The 22360-nt window shown below is 37.8% G+C and overlaps 1 protein-coding gene and 2 non-coding genes across 27 annotated transcripts in view; all 3 read right to left on the reverse strand.

Annotated features, from left to right (window-relative positions):
* PTPRD (protein tyrosine phosphatase receptor type D) overlaps positions 1-22360 on the reverse strand; it is a 2083672-nt gene that overhangs the window by 792376 nt on the left and 1268936 nt on the right. The gene's annotated exons all lie outside the window — the stretch shown is intronic.
* Positions 11216-11285, reverse strand: LOC139021338 (small nucleolar RNA U2-30). The gene has a single exon (XR_011473459.1). It is a non-coding gene; the product is annotated as a small nucleolar RNA U2-30 (small nucleolar RNA).
* On the reverse strand, positions 11461-11540 carry LOC139021339 (small nucleolar RNA U2-19). The gene has a single exon (XR_011473460.1). It is a non-coding gene; the product is annotated as a small nucleolar RNA U2-19 (small nucleolar RNA).

Below are 22360 nucleotides of genomic sequence, written 5' to 3' on the forward strand. Positions count from 1 at the left end.
TAAGTGTATTCTTTGGACCAGCAGCATCAGCGTCACAGAGAATTTGTTGTTAGAAATTCAGGCCTCATCTAGACGCGCTGAATCAGAAATTATGGAGGTAAAGTGGGTATGGGAGTTGGTCTCACATTCTGTGCATTATAAGCTTTCGTGTTGATTCTGCTTCATGCTACAGATTAAGAACCACTATCACCTGGGCTTGGGCCTTGTTTTATGGGTGCAATAAGCCAAAATTATTTGAAAAGGTAAGTTAAAATGTATATGAAAGAGTTATGATTTATTCATTTTTTAATATTGCATTTACAAGAAAGACATACAAACATGTAGAAGAAAATGAGCATTGGTAAACATTCTTTGTTGTCAGAGAAATAGCTTTTGGTAGAGAAAAAAATGCAGCCTTGCTTTAGGGGTTACTCTAATTTAACAGGCTTTATAAAATTACCTCGGAGTAGCTTTGATAAATCAGGAAAATGAGATGGCAATCTTTCTAGGAGCTGAATCTCAGTGGTACTTAAAAGGGCTTACCATTTGGTTTATAAAAAAGAAAATACAACATAATTCAATTACTTATATATGAAGTTAAAGAATCCAACCTGAAATTATACGTGGAAATCAAATTGACTTCAACAGAAGGGAGAGGAAATACAGCTTCTTTTTGAAGAAGAACCTGATCCTGATGTCCTGTCATTTGACTCATACGTGTCATGAACACCAAGTGCTCACCCCCATATGGCTGACATTTTTGCATCGACTATTGAAGAAGAGGCTGCTTAGTCCCATTCTGAATAAAACTGTGGGGACAGATGAGGATGAAAGGAGGCATGGAGATGAATCATTTAAAAATAAAATATAATAAAACAACCCAGTCAAAGCGAGGTTGTTGTTTTGAACAGCATGCTCAAGAAAACGCTTGAATGGCTCTTAACATTCCACTCTAATTAAATGAATGGCTCAATGTACCATTCCATCCTCATTCGTGATATTTATTTCAGGATATTAATAAATATTTAATTTCAGTTCTATTTACTAGTACAATAAAACCCGAGGTGATAAAAAGAAGAAAATGATATGGTTACTAAAGCCAGAATGAAATGTTACTGATGAAAATGGAGATAGTAATTGAGTGGTATGGTCTTAGTAGGCTGGCTGGCACTGCCCCTGGAGAGCCAATAAGCAGATTAGGCAACAGGTTTAGTTTTCCAAAGAGCACTGTAAATGTATATATGAGGCTTCGTTTTCAATTATAGAAGGATGGCTCCGCTGGAGCAGTTAAAAGCTCAGCTTTTGCAGTCTGGCTGTTTAGGTTGGAGCCCCAGCATTGCCTGTTACCATGTGGGTAACCTTTGGTGTGGTACAAAATCAATCCCCCCCCCCCCCCATCTCTGTTTTCTATCAAAAGAAGAGAATGATGACATTATCTACCTCAGAGAGTTGCTGTGAGAATGAGATGAGAGCCATACAAAGCCCCTACCCACAGTTGGGCACACAGTGAACACTCAAAAGTGTGAGCTAGTGTAACTGTCACTGGTAATTGTTAATCACTTATCGGCAAGACAGTGATGATAATAAGGGAGGAGAGAACGCTGTAAAAGATTATTCAGTTTGCCAACAAGTCAGAGCTCCCTCATAAATCAGGTCCTATTGCTCACTAAAATCTCTCTCTGGATCGGCTTTGGAACTATTTAGTAGTCCTCTTCCATAAAAGCTGTTTTGACAGCCCAGGTGGCGTGGCTCAGTGGTTGAGTGTCGACCTAGGAACCAGGAGGTCATAGTTCCATGCTTGGTTGGGGTGCATGCCTAGGTTGAGGATCCCCAGTGGGGCCTATGCAGGAGGCAGACAATCAATGATACTCGCTCATCATTGATGTTTTTATCTGTCTCTCTCTCTCCCTTTCTCACTGAAATCAATAAAAAAAATATACATAAGAAAATAAAAAAGCTGTTTTGACAACCTGTGCATGGGTTCTCCAAAGAGAAAGCTCATAGCTATACCTTGCAATCATTTCATCGAACACTGAAGTTACCCAGCTTAAAAAAATAAAATCCAGGCTCTATTCTAATCCAAGTGGGTGATAAAGACGTTCACTTAGGAGATTTTTCTTTTAGATTCTTTGCTAAAATATGCAAATGGAATGTAGTCAATAAAGCACCCTTGTCCTTATGCCTTGACCTGTAAATTCCAAATCTGTTTCCACCTGGTGGTGAGACATCTGGATGCTTCCCCTGCCCTGCTGTGCTCTTCTGCCCTAAGGGTGTTTTGCTGATGCAGCTCTAACACCTGACTTCAGTCCGCATGCGTGATAGACTATTTCTGTCTAAGAGTCCAAGGACAGAAGGTTTAGTATAAAGAGTAAAAAAAACCCTCCATATACAAGTAGGGGTGCTATCTATACAGATGCATTTTACAAACACAAGTGGGAACACCTTGCTCTGGGACAAGTGTTGCTGCCCATCACCAGGGCAGTTGACCCTTGATCCCTAATGCACGGCACTATTGAAATGACAGAGCCAGACAGCACCTAGTTTTTGGAAGAACATAAAGGTTGCCTTCTATCATGTCTAACCAGAAGAAGTTATTGTGGCCACAGATATGTCATCTGCTTCTTCTTGTCAGTGGTTACAATTGTTGTTCCAGGGAATATGGGTGAGAAACTGCAGTGTGATCAATCTGCTTCTTCCTAGAGTCTCAGGATACAGGCAGCAAATAGTTCCTAAGGGTATACACATTATGCTAGGGTAGGTCTGGGGGACATTATGGTAAACATGAGAAGCTCATGTCAAGGAACGTAGCCATCTAATTAAAAAATATATTTTTATATTATAACAAAGACGAGTAGATATGCTATGGCATAGAATGGACATTTTCAATATACGTTTATAATAAAACAAGGAAATCCAACTACATTCTCCCTGATGGACCTGTTCATGTCCTTCTGCCATAGGATTACATTAATGAAAAAAACTGAAAAGCAGAAGTTTGTCTTTGTTTTTGAGTTTTTATTGACTTTAGTGGGGAAGGGAGAGAGGTAGGAACATCAAAGATGAGAGAAAATCATTGATCAGCTGCCTCCTGTACTCCCCCTACTAGGGATCAAGCCCACAACCTGGGCCTGTGCCCTGACCAGGAATCAAACCATGACCTCCTGGTTCATAGGTCAACACTCAACCACTTCTGCTTTTGCTCAACAGAAGTTTTTACCCACCTGAAAGTACCTGCTGATGACACTTTGAAAACAAGATAATCTGTAACCACAGTTTAAATCAATTACCCTCTTTTAGGCACAGAAATGACTCCATTCCCATCATTCTCTTCACATGTTTTCACTCTCTCTTCTGTACTTATCTGGGATCTGAGAGAACTCTAGTCCTTCAGAGTCATGGTTTTGGAGAGTCTGGGGCTTTTGTTTGAATTTCCTATACTATTTATGCTTTCCCTTCTTCACCAAGAATTAGCATCTCAAAAGAAGATGATAACTCACACCCACTAGCCTCCAGGGTTTCCAAATCCCAGGACCTAGTCTGGCAGAGGTATTGAAACCTATGTTTCTGGGTGGGAGTGGTCACCTATTTACTGCCAACACCTGCAGGCAGCCATCTGGGGACAGGTACAAAATGTCTCACCAATCATTTGGACTTGAACTTCATTCTGAATGAAGAACTTGACATGAAAGGGTCAAAAATTGTATTTTGTTTACCTGAGATGGCCTTCAGAAACTTGAGAGTCAAGAATCAACTAGCAAAATCTCTAAAAATATTCTCTATTTTCATTTGAAGAAACCATCTTGAAAGATTACTTTTGGAGGCTATTGGAGAATATATTTTAATGTAAATGCTTTGGTTGTTGATGAGATGGTTTGTTTTTCGGTTCATCAGCAAGATGGCACTTTGATAAATCACAGATTGCTCAGTGTCTAAAGAGGCGCATTATGACAGTTTTCATCACAAGGTGATATAAAGGGGCACATGAAGAGGTACTTCAGATCACGCTAGGGCTGGTGGGTGATGGTGCCCATGGTGTCACTAAGAACCAGGGTGAGCTTTCATTTATTAACATGTGCTCACAGTTTTCTGATCCACCTGAACTTTTTCTTCAATCACTTAAGAACTAAATTTGATCTGAATCTTACTGCTTATAAATAAATGGATAAATGGTAGGTAACTCAGCCAACCAGAAGACCTCCTTGAAAGGAAATGGACTGTGCAATTTTTTTCTGCCTTGATTTTTTTTCTGCCTTGAGTCCTTCTGTGTGATAGCATTGGATATGAATGAACAGCTGCTCACTGATTCATTCTCACTTATTTTCATGCACCAGTTAATACTCTCTCCATGTCAAATCCTTTTACCAAGCCTTTTGGAAACCAGAACCATTGCATAGTCCATGGGTATCTGATTTGGACACATATGTAAAGACATCACCTCTGGCGCTAGCCGGTTTGGCTCAGTGGATAGAGTGTTGGCCTTCGGACTGAAGGGTCCCAGGTTCAATTCCAGTCAAGGGCACATGCCTGGATGGTGGGCTTGATCTCCAGTAGGGGGTGTGCAGGAGACAGCCAATCAATGATTCTCTCTCATCATTGATGTTTCTATCTCTTTCTCCCTCTCCCTTCCTCTCTGAAGTCAATAAAAATATATTTAAAAAAAGACATCACCTCTGACTTCAAATTTCTCTTTTGATGTGATTTTTTTTTCATTTTAATATTCATAACACAATATTCTGTCCTATGTATCTAGGTAAAATATTACCTCATTTCATCACTGAAAGTAAATATCAAGTCCTTTCACTCCTTGATTTGCTTTTAAGTCTTAAGGGGAGAATTATGATATTCATATACTGGTTCAGACAGATTCTAGGATCCTAATGGGAGTGACTGTATGAGATTAATGCTAAAGACAAATATGCAAACATATAATACAGCAAGAAAGAAAAGAGTTATCAAATCACTTTATCACTAGGTGGTGGTGGTAGGGATATAAATAGTGCCAAATGAATGGCATAACTATAACTTTCATCTTTCAAATATTGCTGTTGCACTATGGAGACTAGTCTGAGAAGCTGATCTTATTTGCTTCCTCCTGTTTTTGTTTTTGTTGTTAATTCTCACTCAAGGATACTTTTCAAATGATTTTTAAAGAGAATGGAAGGGAGAGAAACACAGAGAGAAACATTGATGTGAGAGAGACACAATGGATTGATAGCCTCCCACACATGCCCGTACCAGGGCTGGAGATCGAGCTTGCAACTGATGCATGTGCCCTTGACCAGAATCAAACTTGGGACCTTTCAGTCCTTGGACTGATGCTCTATCCACTGAGCCAAACTGGCCAGGGTTCACCCTGGCTTCTTTTGGGCATTGGGCAAATGGGCCAATACTTATTTTCAAGGCTGATCTCATCTTTTCTGGCTGTTGAGTAGACTTTTCACTTCAGTTGATGAGGGCATATGAGAAATGAACCAGATACATTGCTTGATTAGGATCTTCATGAACCAGAACTGATGAGAGGGGCACACATTTACTTGTGAATTAAGAACCAAATACATCTTTCTGGGGCTTGATGATGACATATATATTTACGTTCTCCCCACTATGTGCCATTTACTGATTATAAACCTTGGGTCATTCCACATTACAGCATATGGTGGAATTTTTGCACCAGCATATGGTGTTTGCATAGTGACCCTGCTTCTTTTGCAAGTCTTATCTTAGTCTATTAATGGCATTCTGGTTAGACAAACTCTGACCCTCTTCCTATGTTTTTGGAAATATGAAGAAGGAAACCCAACCGATGACTCAGCCATTTTTTAAGTCAGTTTGATTATTATTTCTTCAATAGTAGGAGCTTCTATTACCACAATAAACAAACAAATATAAATTCTCCTGAATGAATAGATGGTATGAACAAAAACAGGCAGAATTTACAATTTTTTATAAAGATGAAGTTATATGAGGCCAGAATGGAATAAGCTTACATTCTTGGCATTGTATACAACATGTAGTCCTGGCTTATAGATAGCTATCTTCTTGCTGTATTCTTAAATGGTGCGTGTGTGTGAGAGCTCTCAAGTGTCTCTTCGTATAAGGACAATAATCCTATTAGATCAATGCTCTTCCTTACTACCTCATTTAACTTTAGTCACCTCTATAGAGGGCCTATTTCCAAATACAGGCATATTAGGGGTTGGGGCTTCGATATATGACTCTGGGGGAAATATGTCATTCAGTCCATACCAGTTACACAGTATTATTATAGTATAAACTTATATTAATATGTTATTAAAGATTATCCCAGCTCTTTGCATCAGCTTTCTCTTAAAACAGCACCAAATAAATCAGAAAAATAAAGAAGAAAGAATGTATTCTGGTGTGAGCATTCACTATAATGAAACTACTCTTGCTTATATGATCATTTTTATTTTTACACCATTTTCTATATTTATGTCAATATAAACACTTCTTGCCAGCAGAAAAGATTTTTACTAGGTAAAATAATCAAATTCACTATATTTGAATGCATGTAATTTTTTACTGTTGAAAAAACAAACTTATCTAATTTTCTGTCTTTTGTGTTTATGTGCATTTGTTTGCCATAGGAGATTGCATAGATTTCTTTTTTAAAATCTCCTCTGTTGAGTAGAGTCTGATGAATACAGAAATGCAACAGGTGATATTCCCAATCAAATAACGGGATCAAGAAACCCAGAAACAATATCAGTTATTATACAGTCTGAGATGATTATTGCCATAGTATACATGCCTACTCGAAGGCATGCCAAGGGGCCTTTCTCTCTTTTGAATTTAGGACTGGATAATGTATTGACTTTTTATTTATTTTTATTAGTTTTTAATCCTCACCTAAAGATATGTTTCTTATTAATTTTTAGAGAGAGAAAGGGAAGGAGAAAGAGAGAGAGAGAGAGAGAGAGAGAGAGGGAGAGAGAGAAATTGATGTGAGAGAGAAACATCGATGGGTTGCCCCTCCTACATGCCCTGACCTGGGATTGAACCCATAACCTCAGTATGTGCCCTGATAGGGAATCAAACCCACAAACTTTTGGTGTACAGGACAATGCTGCAACCAACTGAGCCACCTGGCCACAGCAGACCTTTTCATTTTTTAAATGTTAATATCTAGTAACGAGAGAGTGCTGTTTTTTAAAATTAAAATGGTCTGTTCCCATCACAGATTGTCTTCTTTGTACCAGAATTGGATCTCAATACAACGAAGCACATCATGCAGACATGCCATCAATTAGGAGCAGCAACCCTGGAATACAACCGGTGAGGGAGCACTTACACTTGTCGAGGAAAAGGCCAGTGAAGGCAAAAGGCGGGCCACTGCAAGTTAATGTTCTCAGAAGTAATTCTGTGGGCTGCCAACGTGGCACACATTAGTAGCCCGAATCTGGAGACCAATTGATTTGACTGAGAAACCAACCCCGAGTCATGGTGAAGGTTGCTTTTCAACGTAGAACCGCTCAGTAGGATCTTGCTTTTCTAGCCCAACACTCCAAGCAAGACAGTACTCTTAGTGCTGCATTTATCCTAAAAAGAAACCTACTTTTTGTTGTTTCATATAAAGGTGCTGAGCAGGCTAGTGGTGGCTCTGAATCCATGGATAACCCTGGACCTGCCTCAAGAGCCTGCTGTAAAGGTAAGAAGTTACACTACAGTCCTGGGGATACTGCTTGGGCATAGTTTGAAAACAACTGATTTATTTAAACAAGTATGATGACCTGCTTCATTCAGACCCTCTAAAGTGTGGACATTTCCTTCTTGCACAAGCAGAAGCTCAGTTCCCTGGCCTGTGCCTACACCTTGTCTCCTGCTTCAGCTTCCTTGAGTAGTGGCTTCAGGATTAGCTCCCACCATAGACATTGTAACTTGGCCATTTTTGCTAAAAGAAACTCTAAAGCAACTTCCCTACACACGGATGAGGGATGCGACTCCAGCCTTAGACTTCTGTTTCTGAACTGGACAACATTTATTCACAGTTCTTGTGCATTTTCTTGTAAAATAGGTATCCCTTTTACCTGAGGTGTTATAAGAATCAAATACTTCATTTTGAAAGGAAAACAATCTTTCTGTCAGATATGTATGTGTCTTAAACTAGTTTTGACAAACTATTATAGGTATATTCTCAAGCTTTTAGACTTATTTCCAAATAAAAATACCTTCAAGTCCTGCATTTTAGAATGCAGGAAAAGTAATTTTCTTATTTTTTTTTTGGCCAAGATTTCCATTCTCTCTATCTTGAGATATTTATATTTATCTTAATGCTTTTATTATGTTAAAGGCCCCAAAATGGCTTTAAAGTGAGTAGATTTATGTCTGCCATTAAGAAAACATTTTCATAGAGGTATTAATTAAGAAGTATCAAGAACTGCCTGTCTGGCATGACTCAATGGTTGAGCATCGACCTATGGACCAGGAGGTCATGGTTTGATTCCTAATCAGGGCACATGCCCGGGTTGCAGGCTCAACCCCAAGTAGGGGGCGTGCAGGAGGCAGCCAATCAGTGATCCTCTTTCATCATTGATGTTTCTATCTCTCCTTCTTCCTTCCTCTCTGAAATCAATAAAATATATATATTTTAAAAAGAAGCATCCAGAACTTAGAAATAAATTTAGCATTAGAAATGGTTATAACCAACATATATCTGATTAGTCTAATTGTAGGAATAACCAAGAGATTATCAGGAAATGTATGGTTCAGGAGGTTTGGGGGCATCCATTTTAATGATTCCCAGTGGCTTGTCATTTTTTTTCTTACATGAAAATCCACAGCAGGCGTTCCAGACAGGTCCATCTTTTCCTTGGACCCAGACTCCTTCCATCTTGTGGCATTATCTTGTCAAGAATTTTAGTCTTCTCCAGCTAATAGATCAGAAAGGAAACCAGAGGAAAAGCATCCCTGATTCTTAATCATTTCCCATAGGAAGTGTCACTCATCTCTTCTGTTCATGTTCCATTGGTGCAAATAATGTGGTGTCACCCGGCAGCAAAGGAGTTGGGAAATACACATTCCCTCCCAGGCAGCTGCTTCTCAGGAACAACTCCACACTTACTCCGCCATGTGGTGGCTCACCTGAGCCTGTCCACATATTTCCTAACTTTTGGAGGAGGATAAGTCGCAATGATATTCATCCATTAACCTCTCTCTGGGAGAGCATAAAGAATTAGTGGTCATAAGCCATAATTGGAGAGCTCACTCTTCCTTTTCATTTGTAGGGTGCCTTTCCTTCTATTTCTATTTAATTTGCTAAAGTGATCAGGAGATGAAGAGAAGAGAATGTGGGGTTCGCATTTGGGCTCCAAGCCAGGCAGCTTAGCCGTAGAGATTTCATTTTTAAATTTAATTTTAATGAAAATGGGCAGCTAGAGATGGAACAAAATTCAAGAAATGGAAATTAAAGAATAAAATCAAATCCAGGGGGAGCACCCACTTAAAGATTTATACAGGCTTCTGAATGAGAATAACAGTATTTCATGTCATTCTCACGTCTATTGGTGATAAAGACACAGCTGTACATTGACATCTGTGACAAAATTATAGATACATTTAAAATATGTTTTAGATAAATACATATACACTTGTGTATCATACTGCACTTCATTTCTAAATGGCAAACTATGTAATGCATTATATAATGGTAATAGCAACACTACCGCATAAGCTACACACATATATCATAATTAGCTAATTTTTTCCATTTTCCTATACCTTTATGAAATGGCACTCAGCTTATTAATTTATAGTAGAGTCTTAAAAGGCATTTCATTTAATCCTAAAAGATTAATCTTCAATCCTAAAAGAACAGCAGGATCACATAAAAAGAGACCCAACATTTGTCAAAGGAGAAATATGAAGACCCGGCCTTTAGAAGACCTTCAACTATTTTCTTGCCAATATCTGACCATCCCGTGCCCTATTGTTCTTGATCATTTTGTGCAGAAAATTATCTACAGTAACATTTTTCCCCCTATGCATGCACCAAGGCTGCCAAATTCTGCTGAACACTGCTAAAGAATGTCACACTAAAGGGCAGATTGGAGCCAAAATGCACTCATGTTGGCTAATCTTACCCAGGCTCTCAATAGTGTCTGTGAATCCCATTAGCTTTCCATTATACCACTTAATTCTCACTTCTCACAGATACTGTCAAACCTTCCCAAGTCTCCTCAAATTTTCAGCTCATCCATCTTTTCCCCAAGTCCAGGAGCTTACTTAAAATCACTGGAGAAAACTCTTGGACTTTTTGCTGTTCAGGCTACAAAGCTGCCTCCATCTTTCTCTTCTTCCTGTTGGGTTGAGGAAGAACTTGAATTTCCATCGCCATAACTGATCTATCATATATCTGAATTCTGGAACATTTCCCCTCCGGATCCCTTAGACACACAGCAAGCCTCTCCCCCGCCCGCCCCCCCCAACTGCTTGCATATTGAATTCTCCTTCACTTCTGGATGTGTCACATCAGAATTCCATGATGGATGGTTTTCCAGCAACGAAAAAGAGAAAAAAAAAGTAAAGAACCTTCCTTCGATCTAAATTACCTCTGCAAATTCTATTCTCCCTTGTCTCCCCTTCACAGTCAAAATTCTTGAAGGTGTTATCCATATTTTTTGTCTCAATTTCCTGAACTCATCCACTGTTATTTTTCTCTTGCTATATACCCCTGACCTTGCTCACACATGCTGTCAGTTCCCACATACTGCAAATAGGACCGCTTTTCAGAGGTCTTGCTTGACTTCTTGGAAGCATTTGACACTGTTGAAATCTTTTCTTCATGAACCTCTACTCTCTTGCCTCTCTTGGCACAACTTTCTCCTGGTTTGCCTCCTTTCCTCTGGCTTCTCTTTATTTTCCTTTGAGTGTTCCTTTTGTTATACTTCCACTTTACATATGGATGACCCTCATGGCTCAGTTCTAGGTTTTTTTTAGCCACCTCACTGTTATAGAGCTAATACAGAAACCGGGTAAACTCATCTACTCCCAAAGCTTCAAAAACCATTAGTGAATTGATGACTCACAAATCGACTTTTCCATTACTGACTTCTTTCTAGGCTCCAGTGCTATTTATCCAACTGCTACTGAATATTTCCACGTGCATATTTCATAGACACCTTAAGCCTAATATGTTGAGAAGTGCACTGATGTTCTTAACCCTCTTTCACACTTAATTCTCCTCTGTGTTTTCTTTCATCTTCTTTTTTTTAAAGTCTGAGCTCAGATCAAGAGTAGAAACCTTCATAATTACAAAGGTCAGTAGTCTAACCTTTTCATCATTGCTCAGAAATGATCAGCCTTACCAATACATGTCCCCACCTCCCCACCCTCAATCTCATTTATCCATCAGCAAGTCCTCAGTTATCCACTGTCATCTTTACAAACATAAATTCTCTCTCTCTCTCTCTCTCTCTCTCTCTCTCTCCCTCTCATTGTTTTAAATTACTTTACACTTTTGCTTCTCAGAACTAGTGAGATCATGCTTCAGGTGGACTGGTCGGTCTTCTGATGCACAGATTTGGCTATTTTCATTACTGACCCACTTCAGTAGGAGCAGATCTCAGAGAATCCCTCTTGTGTTTTCTAACCTGAAATGCTATTGCCTTCCTACTTAGGACACCTTTCACATCAGTAAATCACCATATCATTCAGCTTCTATTGTCAAATTGCTTTCTGGGTACTACTCTTTCTTCCTACAGCTACTACCCAGGTCCAAGCAAAAGCCACCTCCTTTCTTAAAGGTTGCCACATTTTCTTAAATGGCCTTTCCTTTTTCTTTCTTTTATTTTTTATTTTTTTTGGCTTTTCCTTTTTCAATCTCTCTCCCCTAATACACTCTCCACAGTGCACACATGAGAATATGATTATGACATTCACCTGCTTAAAATCCTTGAGAACTTGCACATTGCTCTTATGATAAAGTTCAAGCTTTGGGACAGGTCATAACTGATTAGGTCCTTCATGGTCTGACCTCAGCCTTATCATGCATCCTCTGTCTCAAATTCTATTGTCCAGACACATTGAACTTCTAACAATTCTTTGAAATATAACTTGCCCTTGCCCATCTCTAAGCCTTCATGTCTCATTTCCCTTCTCTGGAAGGTTCTTTAGCTCTCCTCTTTTCTGGTTGATTTTGTTCACCCTTCTAGTCTTACGTTATACATTACTTCCTCAAGCAGCCCTTCTTGGATTCTTGGATTAGCTTAATAAATACCACTGAAATATGATTTTAACATTTATGCATTTCCCTTATCATAATTCAATACTTTACTATTGTTGCCTATATATTAGTTTCCTCTTACTGTTGTAATTACCAAAAACTTTGTGGCTTAAAACAGCCACAGATTTATGATATTATAGTTTTGGAGGTCAGAAGACTAAAATGGGTCAGCAATTCTGTGTTGGTTCTGGAGGCCCTGGGAAAGATTTCATTTGCTTAAGGGTTTTATCTTCACAAGATTGACTATAGTCCTTGGCTCATGACCCCTTCTTCCACTTTCAGGGACAGCAGTGTAGGCTCTTCAAATCTCCCTCTCTGCACTCTGTCATCACATCTCCTTCTCTGACTCTGTCCCTCCTGCCTCCCTCTCTCCCTCATAAGGACCCTTATGATTACAATGGGCCACCTGGATAATCCAGGATAATCTCTCCACCTTAATATCCTTAATTTAATCACATCTGCAAAGCCCCCCCCCCCTTTTAATATATTTTTTATTGATTTCAGAAAGGAAGGAAAAGGTAGAGACAGAAACATCAATGACGAGAGAGAATCATGGATCGGCTGCCTCCTGCACGCCCAGTACTGGGGATCAAGCCAGTAACCCAGGCATGTGCCCTTGACTGGAATCAAACCCGGGACCCTTCAGTCTGCAGGCCAATGCTCTATCCACTGAGCCAATCCAGCCAGGGCCAAAGTCCCCTTTGCCATGCAAGCTCACATGTACCAGGTTCTGGAGATTAGAAGAAGATATCCTAATGGGAGTGATAGTCTGCCTCCCAAATATATTTTTAAATGTCTATTTTTCTTATTCGGTTTATGAAATATCCTTTATTCCCCTCATGATGCCTAAGGCCTAGCACAGTGCCTGACTCAGGAGAGGTGTTCAGTACTTGCTATAAAGAGTTCTAGTTGTAATTTCAATTTATTGATATATACATGTAGATATAACAAATGTATGTACCGTTAACAAGTATAAATTATGAACGACCATCATAAATCAACCAAATAAAATTGGAAATAGTATTTTTCTTGTTCTGCTCTATTGCCCCTTTCATTTTTTCATCGGAACTAGTTTTCGTCCTGTCCTTGAATAAGAACTCAGGCCCTATTGCTTCTCTGTCCACTTATAGGTGTTGAAACAACCTATTAAATCACAAAACACAGTTTTAATTTCATAATTAAAATGCCCCATCTTATGAATATGTCACAAATCTGGGTTTCTCTTAGGTTGCATCACTTTTCCTCCTCTCCACTATATCTTCCATATGGTGGTTCCTGCCCCCTTCACTGTAGGAATAGAATGGAGGGAGGAGAGTTAAGTGGGACAGAAGGCATTACTTGGCTGAAGCTGTGCAAGTGATGTAATTTCAGTTCTCTCTGGTTGAAAGCTGACTCTCATGTTCATTCATGGAATATTGGAGGATACCTCTCCCACTCTATCCCTGAGGAGCTCTCTCCTCCACCCCCTCGGTTCTTAAAAAGTCATCCTCAGCCTCTACCTGCTTTAGAAGTCCCTTCACTCTCCAGCTGAACTGCTTGGGAAGGTTAAGTGAACCCCACTGCAGCTTCCTTTCCTGTGTGTTTCAAAAGCGGTCCCAGGGGAAATGCTCATGAATCCATTGTCCCTATATAGTGGGGGTGCCATTAGCATCTTCACACCAGCCCTCTCTTCTGCTGCAAGAGACCACTTTACACAGCTTCCTGCTCATGAACTTAAGCTTAGCTAAGACACTCGTCCACTATGCTCTCTAAGTTGAGTAGTCTTTTTAAAGACCCTTTGGGGTGTGTGTGTGTGTGTGTATGTGTGTGTGTGTGTGTGTGTTGGGGGGAAGCATTCACAAGACACCTCTTTCCAAATAAAACCTCGACAGAAATCCTCACCAAAACCAAAACCAAAAAACAAAATCTATCTATGGATGTGAGAGGTTAAACTCATGCAGCTGGATCATCAACAGCTATTGTTGAAACTTCCATCACAGCCTAGAACCTCACTTTTGAACATACCTGGTACGTCCTACCTGAGTTAAATAATGAGTATTAAGTATGTGCCACTGTACTTTGTCTTGTCTTATCAACCCTTTCAACTCAGCGAGAAAGGCATTGATGTTGTCTTCGTTCTAGAGATGAAGAAACCAAGGCTCGGAGACATTAAGGCATATGCTAAAGATCACATTGTTGATAAACAGTGGACCCGAAACTCACCACCAGGGTACAAAGCCAGAACTTATGCCTTTTCATATGACAACATTCATCACACTTTCTTTGTTTAAATGCCCGTCTCCCATAGCAGATTGTAATTTCTTTCCTAGTCCCTTCACCATTCTTAGAGTAATGCACATGTATGTTGTAACACTAATGTAATTCTCAGTTTTTAAAATGCAATGCAACCTAGTGTATTGTTTCACATGCGATGGATGAAGGAGTGACTTTTCTATTTAATAATAAAGACAAACAAAAAAAGCAAAATAAGTTTAAGAAGAAAAAAGACCCCAAAGTATAAAATGCCTTTATTATAATATCCAATTAAAAAATAAACAGTATGGTCATTTGCTTTTGTCTACAAAAGACCAAAAATTGACCTTGTGCTGAGTTTCACACTCATTTTATAGATGCGCAGGAGACAAGCTATTGGTCTTATTGTAGAGATGTAACTCACACTGCTCACGGCCACGCTTCCCTCAGTGAGCGTCCGCATCAAAACACACACACACAAAACACTATGCTTCTTCGGAGTAGACTTTAATCTTAAAATTAGGTAACTGACTCTTTCTATCTTTGCTTTAGTTTCCAAAAGAGGATTGCACAAACTCCAGCCCGTGGGTAAATGTGGTCCACTGCCTATTTTTATAAATAGTTTCATTGTTACACAGTCATGTCCAGTCATTTACGTTCTACATATGACTGTTTTCAGATAAAACGATAGAGTTGCTGCAGAGTCTTTATGACTCCCAAGGTCTAATACAGGTGCAATGTAACCCTTTGTAGAAAAGGCCACTGACCCTTGCCCCAGAAAGCTTAGATTGGCATTTGCCTTTGTATAAGACGCTGCAAAATAATGCTGCAGACGGTGTTGCCCCAACTGTTTGTTAAATGTGCAAAAGTGACTTTTTAACTTTTGTCTGCCGTTTTTTATCTTTTAGATTTTATCTTAGTTTCTTGTCTTTATTATATTTTCTGTATTTTTTTAGCAACTTTAAATTTATTTTATTTTACTGTATTTCATGACTTTTCAAAAGCTTCCTTAAGTTCCTTTGAAATAACATATCATAAAAATAAAATATATTTTTCAAGTTGGCTCAAAGTGTTTTAGTTAAAATAAAGTTGAAAATAAAGAAATATATGTATAAGTAAACAAGAAACCTTAAAACAAACACTGGTCAGTTTGTACTGCCTTGACTATTTCATTGTTTAATTTTTATTAGATGTTTCCATATGTTTCTTTTTCAACTTTGTAAGCTTTAGAAGAATTATTTGATTTTTTTTGTTTTTGGCAGAAAAAGGCCAACAAGCAATAAATATAATTGTTCATTTTGAACTTTATGCTCTGTTTTCTGAAAGATAAGAGTGTATTTACTACAGGGTAAAGTTGAATAAGATCCAAAATAATTTCTTTATTAAAAGTATGCCCTTTTAAAATTAAAATTTATTTTGATTTCATTATTGACTGTTTAGGCAAGTAGAATGAAATTAATGCCTTCCTGTGTCTCTCTATAATAAAAAATGATGTATTAAATTGGACATGTGCTCTCTTTTATAAAATGCCATTTACTTAGAATATATGTTTCTACTATTGAAACAACCACTGGATTCCATAAAGCATATATATTCATCTCAGTGGAAACCACTATGGGTAAAATTACATTAACCTTCTAACTGAATGTTACCATTTTGTCTAATGCACTGTTTTCTTAGCAAATCTTAGCTACCTCTGTTTTCTTTAACTTCTTTCATTCAAATGTTTTATGATATTTCAAAAATTATATTTTATTTTCTAGGATCTAAAATAACACTACAGATAATATATACACAGGTCCCACTACAGGGAATTTTATTTTGACTTCCGACCAACTCCAGACCAGATTAAAGGTTCTAAATTCAGTGTCTCTGATATAATACTAAGAGGATTTTTATATTTTCAAAGTCCTTTTGCTTATTAATATGGCAAATACTTAGAAAGAAAATTTAAATCCCAAGACTATATTTCAAGTACTTTTCTTTAGTTTGTCATAATAAAATTAAGAGAACAAAGTGAAATAAGTTTATACTGAATTTTCCAATTAGAAATCAGTGACTTATTGTGGTGATCATTTCACAATATATACAAATATCAAATCATTATGTTGTATACTTGAAGCAAATATAATGCTATATGTCAATTATATCTCAACTAAAAAATGGAGATCTGTTCTTATTATAGATACTGTCTCCATGAATTTTTTTATGTTCCTGGTCAAAGCACATCTCTCAGATATATGTTGATATAAAATGTACAGCTACATTCCTTCCTGTTTTCTGCCAGATTACAGGAGATTCTTTTTATTGTTGTTAATCCTCACCCAAGGATATTTTTCCCATTGCTTTTCAGAGTGAAAGAAGGGAGGGAGGAGGGAGAGAGAGAGAAGCACCGATGTGAGACACATTGATTGGTTGCCTCCTGCATGTGCCCTGGCCAGGACAGGGGACTGGATCTGCAACCCAGGTAGTGCCCTTGACTAGGAATCAAGCCGGTGATTCTTGGATATGTGAGCCAACGCTCTAACCACTGAGTACACCAGCCAGGGCTATAGAAGATTCTTTTGTATTTTGTTTTTTAGTTCAAAAACAAAAATCTATGACCATGTCTAACTACCTTCAGCTGGCTTTTGAGATTTCAGGCTAGACACATTATAACAGTTATCTATAGTCTGAGGCCTCAGAGCCTATATATGCTCAATTCAAGGAAACAGCAACAGCAACAAAAAAGGCACAGACTTCCTGGTTAGCTTAATGACACATCATGATAAATACGCAGCCAATGGCTTTAGGGCAGTGGTTCTCAACCTTCCTAATGCCTCGACCCTTTAATACAGTTCTTCATGTTGTGGTGACCCCCAATCATACAATTATTTTCGTTGCTACTTCATAACTGTAATTTTGCTACTGTTATGAATCGTAATGTAAATATCTGATATGCAGGATGTATTTTCATTGTTACAAATTGAACATAATTAAAGCATAGTGATTAATCACAAAAACAATATGTAATTATATATGTGTTTTCCAATGGTCTTAGGCGACCCCTGTGAAAGGGTCATTCGACCCCCAAAGGGGTTGCGACCCACAGGTTGAGAACCGCTGCTTTAGGGGAACATTGTCTTGTTAATAAGATCTGCAAGACTTGATGGCTCTGCCAGACAGGCCTGGGAGGAGTTAATATTGGTTGTTTCTTGCAAGTGCCACAGGTCCTGTGTATTTTTATATTTGTATTTATTCTATTGTGCGATTAAAACAGAGTGAGCCATAATGATGTTTTTTCTTTTTATTTTTAAAGTTTTTCAGTTTAAAAGATGGTTGTTTATTTATCTAAATAACAAATACACCAATATTTCATTATATAAGATTGGATCAAGTAATGCCCAAATAACATCAGAAAAGTCATTTTAGGTCATGTTTTCAGATTTTTCAGAAGATTCTAACACTGAATTGAAATATTTTTCTGAAATCCATACTTTGAAGATTCATTACAATTCTTGTTCAAAATCACAGTAGTGGGTAAGAGTCTTTGTCCTTCAAATTCTCACTTACATTAGATTTCACTAAACAAGAAATAAATAACAAAACAGGGTGGGTAGTTTGATTTTAGGGGGAAAGTCTTTAAATGAATTTTTGGTTTGCCTGCTCTTGCTACCTCATTAATCCTAAATGGTGTCAGTCAGTTGAGTCTAATAGCTGTGAGTGTTACTACCATGGTCAGTTCCAAATTACAGTATTGATTAATTGATTGTCTTCTTCCAGTTGTGAATTATATTAGTGCTAGCTCAGGCAGCTTGGCTTAGGGCCAAAGCCTAATTTTCAATAGAAGGCAACAAGCAGCTTCACTCTTTCACTGCTGTGGTTAAGTGGATGCTTAGAAAACAAAAAGCCTTAGAAAGACAGTTTAACCAAAAGGAATGCACTAGGTATAATGAATATGTACTTACTGATGGTCTCTCTCCAACGTAGGAAAATTGGAAGGAAGAGAGCATCAAGAATTCATCATTTCTCAACCTCAGACTTCCCAAGCTATCTCAAAACAATTGACTGCAGGATGAGAGCAGGAGGGGAGACACGTGACCCAGAAGGACAATAAGCCAGCATTTGGATCTGGGGAATTAAGTCCATTCTGGGGAAGAGTGGTGTCGGTGGCACTTTCAAGTAGAAGTTGAAGTGGAGCATGGATTCCCCTACATCATAATAGGTGCAGCCAGCTCTCCAGGGAAGTTTGACAAGCAGCTGCCGACTGTGCATCACGGAGCAGGGGCACCATCTTCTTAGAAGAATATAAACTTACAGAGTTTAAAGACAAAACATTAGCCAGTTGAAAGAGGGACAAGATTTCATGTTAACTCTCTGCTTTAATGATCAACATAAAATGGATGGGTGTGTTTATCATTGATTCTTGTGGAATGGGAGAAGCTAAATGGGGCATTAAGAGGTTAATCACTTTCATAGATCCATACCTTGGTGCTTGTATGCTGCCAGACCAATTCCTTTTCTCTAGAAAATCTGAAGGGAAAATTGGTGTGGGATGGAGTAATTCTGATTATAGTATTATATTCACATTAAAATGTATTTAAAATCATTATTGTTCTTTTTTCTTCAGCATGAACAAAGTAATACTTGATTTCACAGGGAATTAGCAAGAAGAACCTCTCTCCCTCATGTAAAGGGAGTGATCATGAAAAAGAAAGAGAGAAAGAAATGGTTCTAGTGGTCCTAAATTTGAAAGCTTTGAAATCAATGTTTGCACAAGAGTGGTAAATGAAAGTTTATAAATGGGAAAACAATTGTGAATATATGAAAAGCATACATCACAATGTCAAATATGGGAATTATAATTTTGTAAAAGTATTGATACAAGAAAGGAGAGAAAGATTTCAAGTGAATGTGTCAAGGAGGAGAAAGTTACTTTTCTGTAAGTGGTACTAAGATCAGGATTATTAAACGCACACACACATATATGTGTTTGTATATTTATGAAATCCTTAATAGAATCTGTGATGTAATTCTCTTGTCATAGAGCCTATAAGGAAAGTTCATAGACTAAATTTCTACAAAATACAAAGGTGTGTTAATTCTTCATGGCTGTCTTACTGATCTGTAGCAAAAATAAGGTTAGAATTAGAAATGCCATTTATTTGTTACTTAAAAAATATTACAGGTTATGTGACTGGACAAGTGCTAAGGATACTTTGGAGGGGGAGAGGGATAGAACCAAGCTTCATGCTTTAGGGTGATCTGTTGAGTAGTTACTAATGTTGTCACTAACTCAGGTAACTCACATGTATGATATAATAAGTCTAGTGTACTAGCAACTTGAAGAAAGAAATGCATGTAGTGGACTTAACTAAATAGTTGGGTGTTAATATGGAGGATAAAACCATGCTCTAAGCCCCTTCGGACTAGATTAAGCAACCTTATTACAAACTCCTGTGCTTCCCATATTTTGCAAATACTTGCACTCTCCTATAATTGTTTATTTAACTGGCTATCTGTCTCAGTGGTTCTCAACCTTCCTAATGCCGCGACCCTTTAATACAGTTCCTCATGTTGTGGTGACCCCCACCCATAAAATTATTTTCGTTGCTACTTCATAACTGTAATTTTGCTACTGTTATGAATCTTAATGTAAATATCTGATATGCAGGATGTATTTTCATTGTTCGCGACCCACAGGTTGAGAACCGCTGATAGACTAGCAAAGGGTTTGGCACATAGACAGCTACCTGGTTCTTTCAATCAGTGTCGTTCTTTTTTAAAATATATATTTTTTTATTGATTTCAGAGAGGAGGGGAGGTATCATTTATTATTTTCATCTTTGCATCCCCATCATCTAAGGTAGTGACTAGCTAATTCAATAAACAGATGAATGAAAAAAGGACTTTGTGTATACCTACAATTACTTATTTAAGATATACCAATTATCACATCTATGTCTTTATTTTACTTAATTTTAATCAAGATAAAATTATTTATACAAACTTGTATTGGTGCAAGTATAACTTTAGAAATTACATATTTCTAATGTGTGCATTTATCTACCTCAAGGGTTTTCAGAAACTCAATCCTTGTGATTGAGAACAAAATATTATACACACACAGACCTCTCTTGGCGTTATTATGCTTTTAAATTGCAGCAGTATTAAGATCTCAGGTAAATTGAAGGCAGTTGTTTCCAAAAAAAAGAGTACATATTTCATAATCTCATTCAATAACTATAGATGATTTCTGATCTTTTAAAAGATGATTTAAAAAATACAGTTCTGCATAAGAAAACCTGGAATCAGATTCAGAAGTTGTTTTTGTTTTGTTTTTAAGATTTTAACCATTTCATGTGCTCAAGATATTTTAAAAATGAGATTTTTTATAAACTATTATCTTTATGTTTACACCATATACCACAAGCATAAGTAACCCCTAAAATATGTGATAATAAACTATGTAATATCACACAAGGCATATTTGTAAAAAGAACAAAAGCTAGTCTTAATAATTCTTATAAACTTAGGACTCAAAACTGCCTGTTTCTTTAAAAAAAAAGATATTTTTATTGACTTCAGTGAGGAAGGGAGAGGGAAAGAGAGACAGAAACATCAATGATGAGAGAGAATCATTAATTGGCTGCCCCCTGCATGTCCCTCGAGCCTGCAACTGAGCCCAAACCTGGGCATGTGCCCTGACTGGGAATTGAACCTCCTGGTTCGTAGGTCAACACTCAACCACAGAGCCATGCCGGCTGGGCCTCACTGCCTGTTTTAAGGAACACTACCCATCTTATGTGCTCTTGTTTTGTTACTACCCATCTCATATATTGCCCTTGACCCAGGCAACTCTCCCATGTTCAACACAGTCCATCCTTGGTACCCATCTTCATTCCATTGAGTATTTAAGAAATAGGTCAGATACTAGCAAAACTCACATTTAAAAATACAGAACCAAATACCATGGGTACAGTTTAGTTCCCAAATTCTGGAGATCTCCAAAAAAAGAGACACCACTTTTAAGATAACATTTTAAATTAAATTCTGGGTGGTCTTTTATAGTTGAGTCTCTAAGCCCCTCCCTTTGAACAGCAGGTATGTTATGGTGTATATAGCCTAAGTACTTTAAAAATATCTTTATTGATTTCAGGGAGGAAGGAAGAGAGATAGAGAGATAGAAACATCAATGATGAGAGAGAATCATTGATTGGCTGCCTCCTGCATGCCCCTCACTGGGGATCACAACCCGGGTATGTGCCCTTATCTGTAATCAAACCTGGGACCCTTAAGTCTGTAGGCTGACACTCTATTCACTAAGCCAAACCAGCTAGGGCTAACATAACTACTTTATGATTTACTTTATACTACTTGTTTTATTTTTGTGTCATTATGAACTCCAATTAGACTTATTTTTTTTATGATGGCTTTTTTGAGCAACTCAAATATTCCAAACTGATAGACTTTTTGATAAATACAATGATGATGATAGCAAAAAGTCATGTTTATCCTGTCAATCTCGACTTAGAAATGATAAAAGTAAACAAACTAATTAGCATGTAAGTACATGAGCCCCCTACTTATAGTCGCCCATGTGAGAAACACCTTTAGGCTTTAGTTGATACATAAGCACAACTATACAAGCACAATTAATTTAAAAACCAGCAGTGGTTAGACCAAGAGATAATAGTAGCCTTTCCACATACTTATGGTAGTCTCCAGATACCATGTGTCACACTGGGTTTAATTCTAGGCGTCAACCTGAAATGTTTTACTGATGTGCTAGGAGGAGGCATCAGAAGATGCAACTTATGAAACTCATGTCATAAAAGGAATGGTTGAAGGAGGGATGGATATTTTACGTAGATGACAGAAGATTAAGGAAGAAATAAAGGCAGTTAGATTTTCTATTGATGTAAGACA

The sequence above is a fragment of the Myotis yumanensis genome, unplaced genomic scaffold (genome assembly GCF_028538775.1).
Source record: "Myotis yumanensis isolate MYYU_CA2020_CCGP unplaced genomic scaffold, mMyoYum1.0.hap1 SCAF_12, whole genome shotgun sequence".
NCBI lineage: Eukaryota > Metazoa > Chordata > Mammalia > Chiroptera > Vespertilionidae > Myotis > Myotis yumanensis.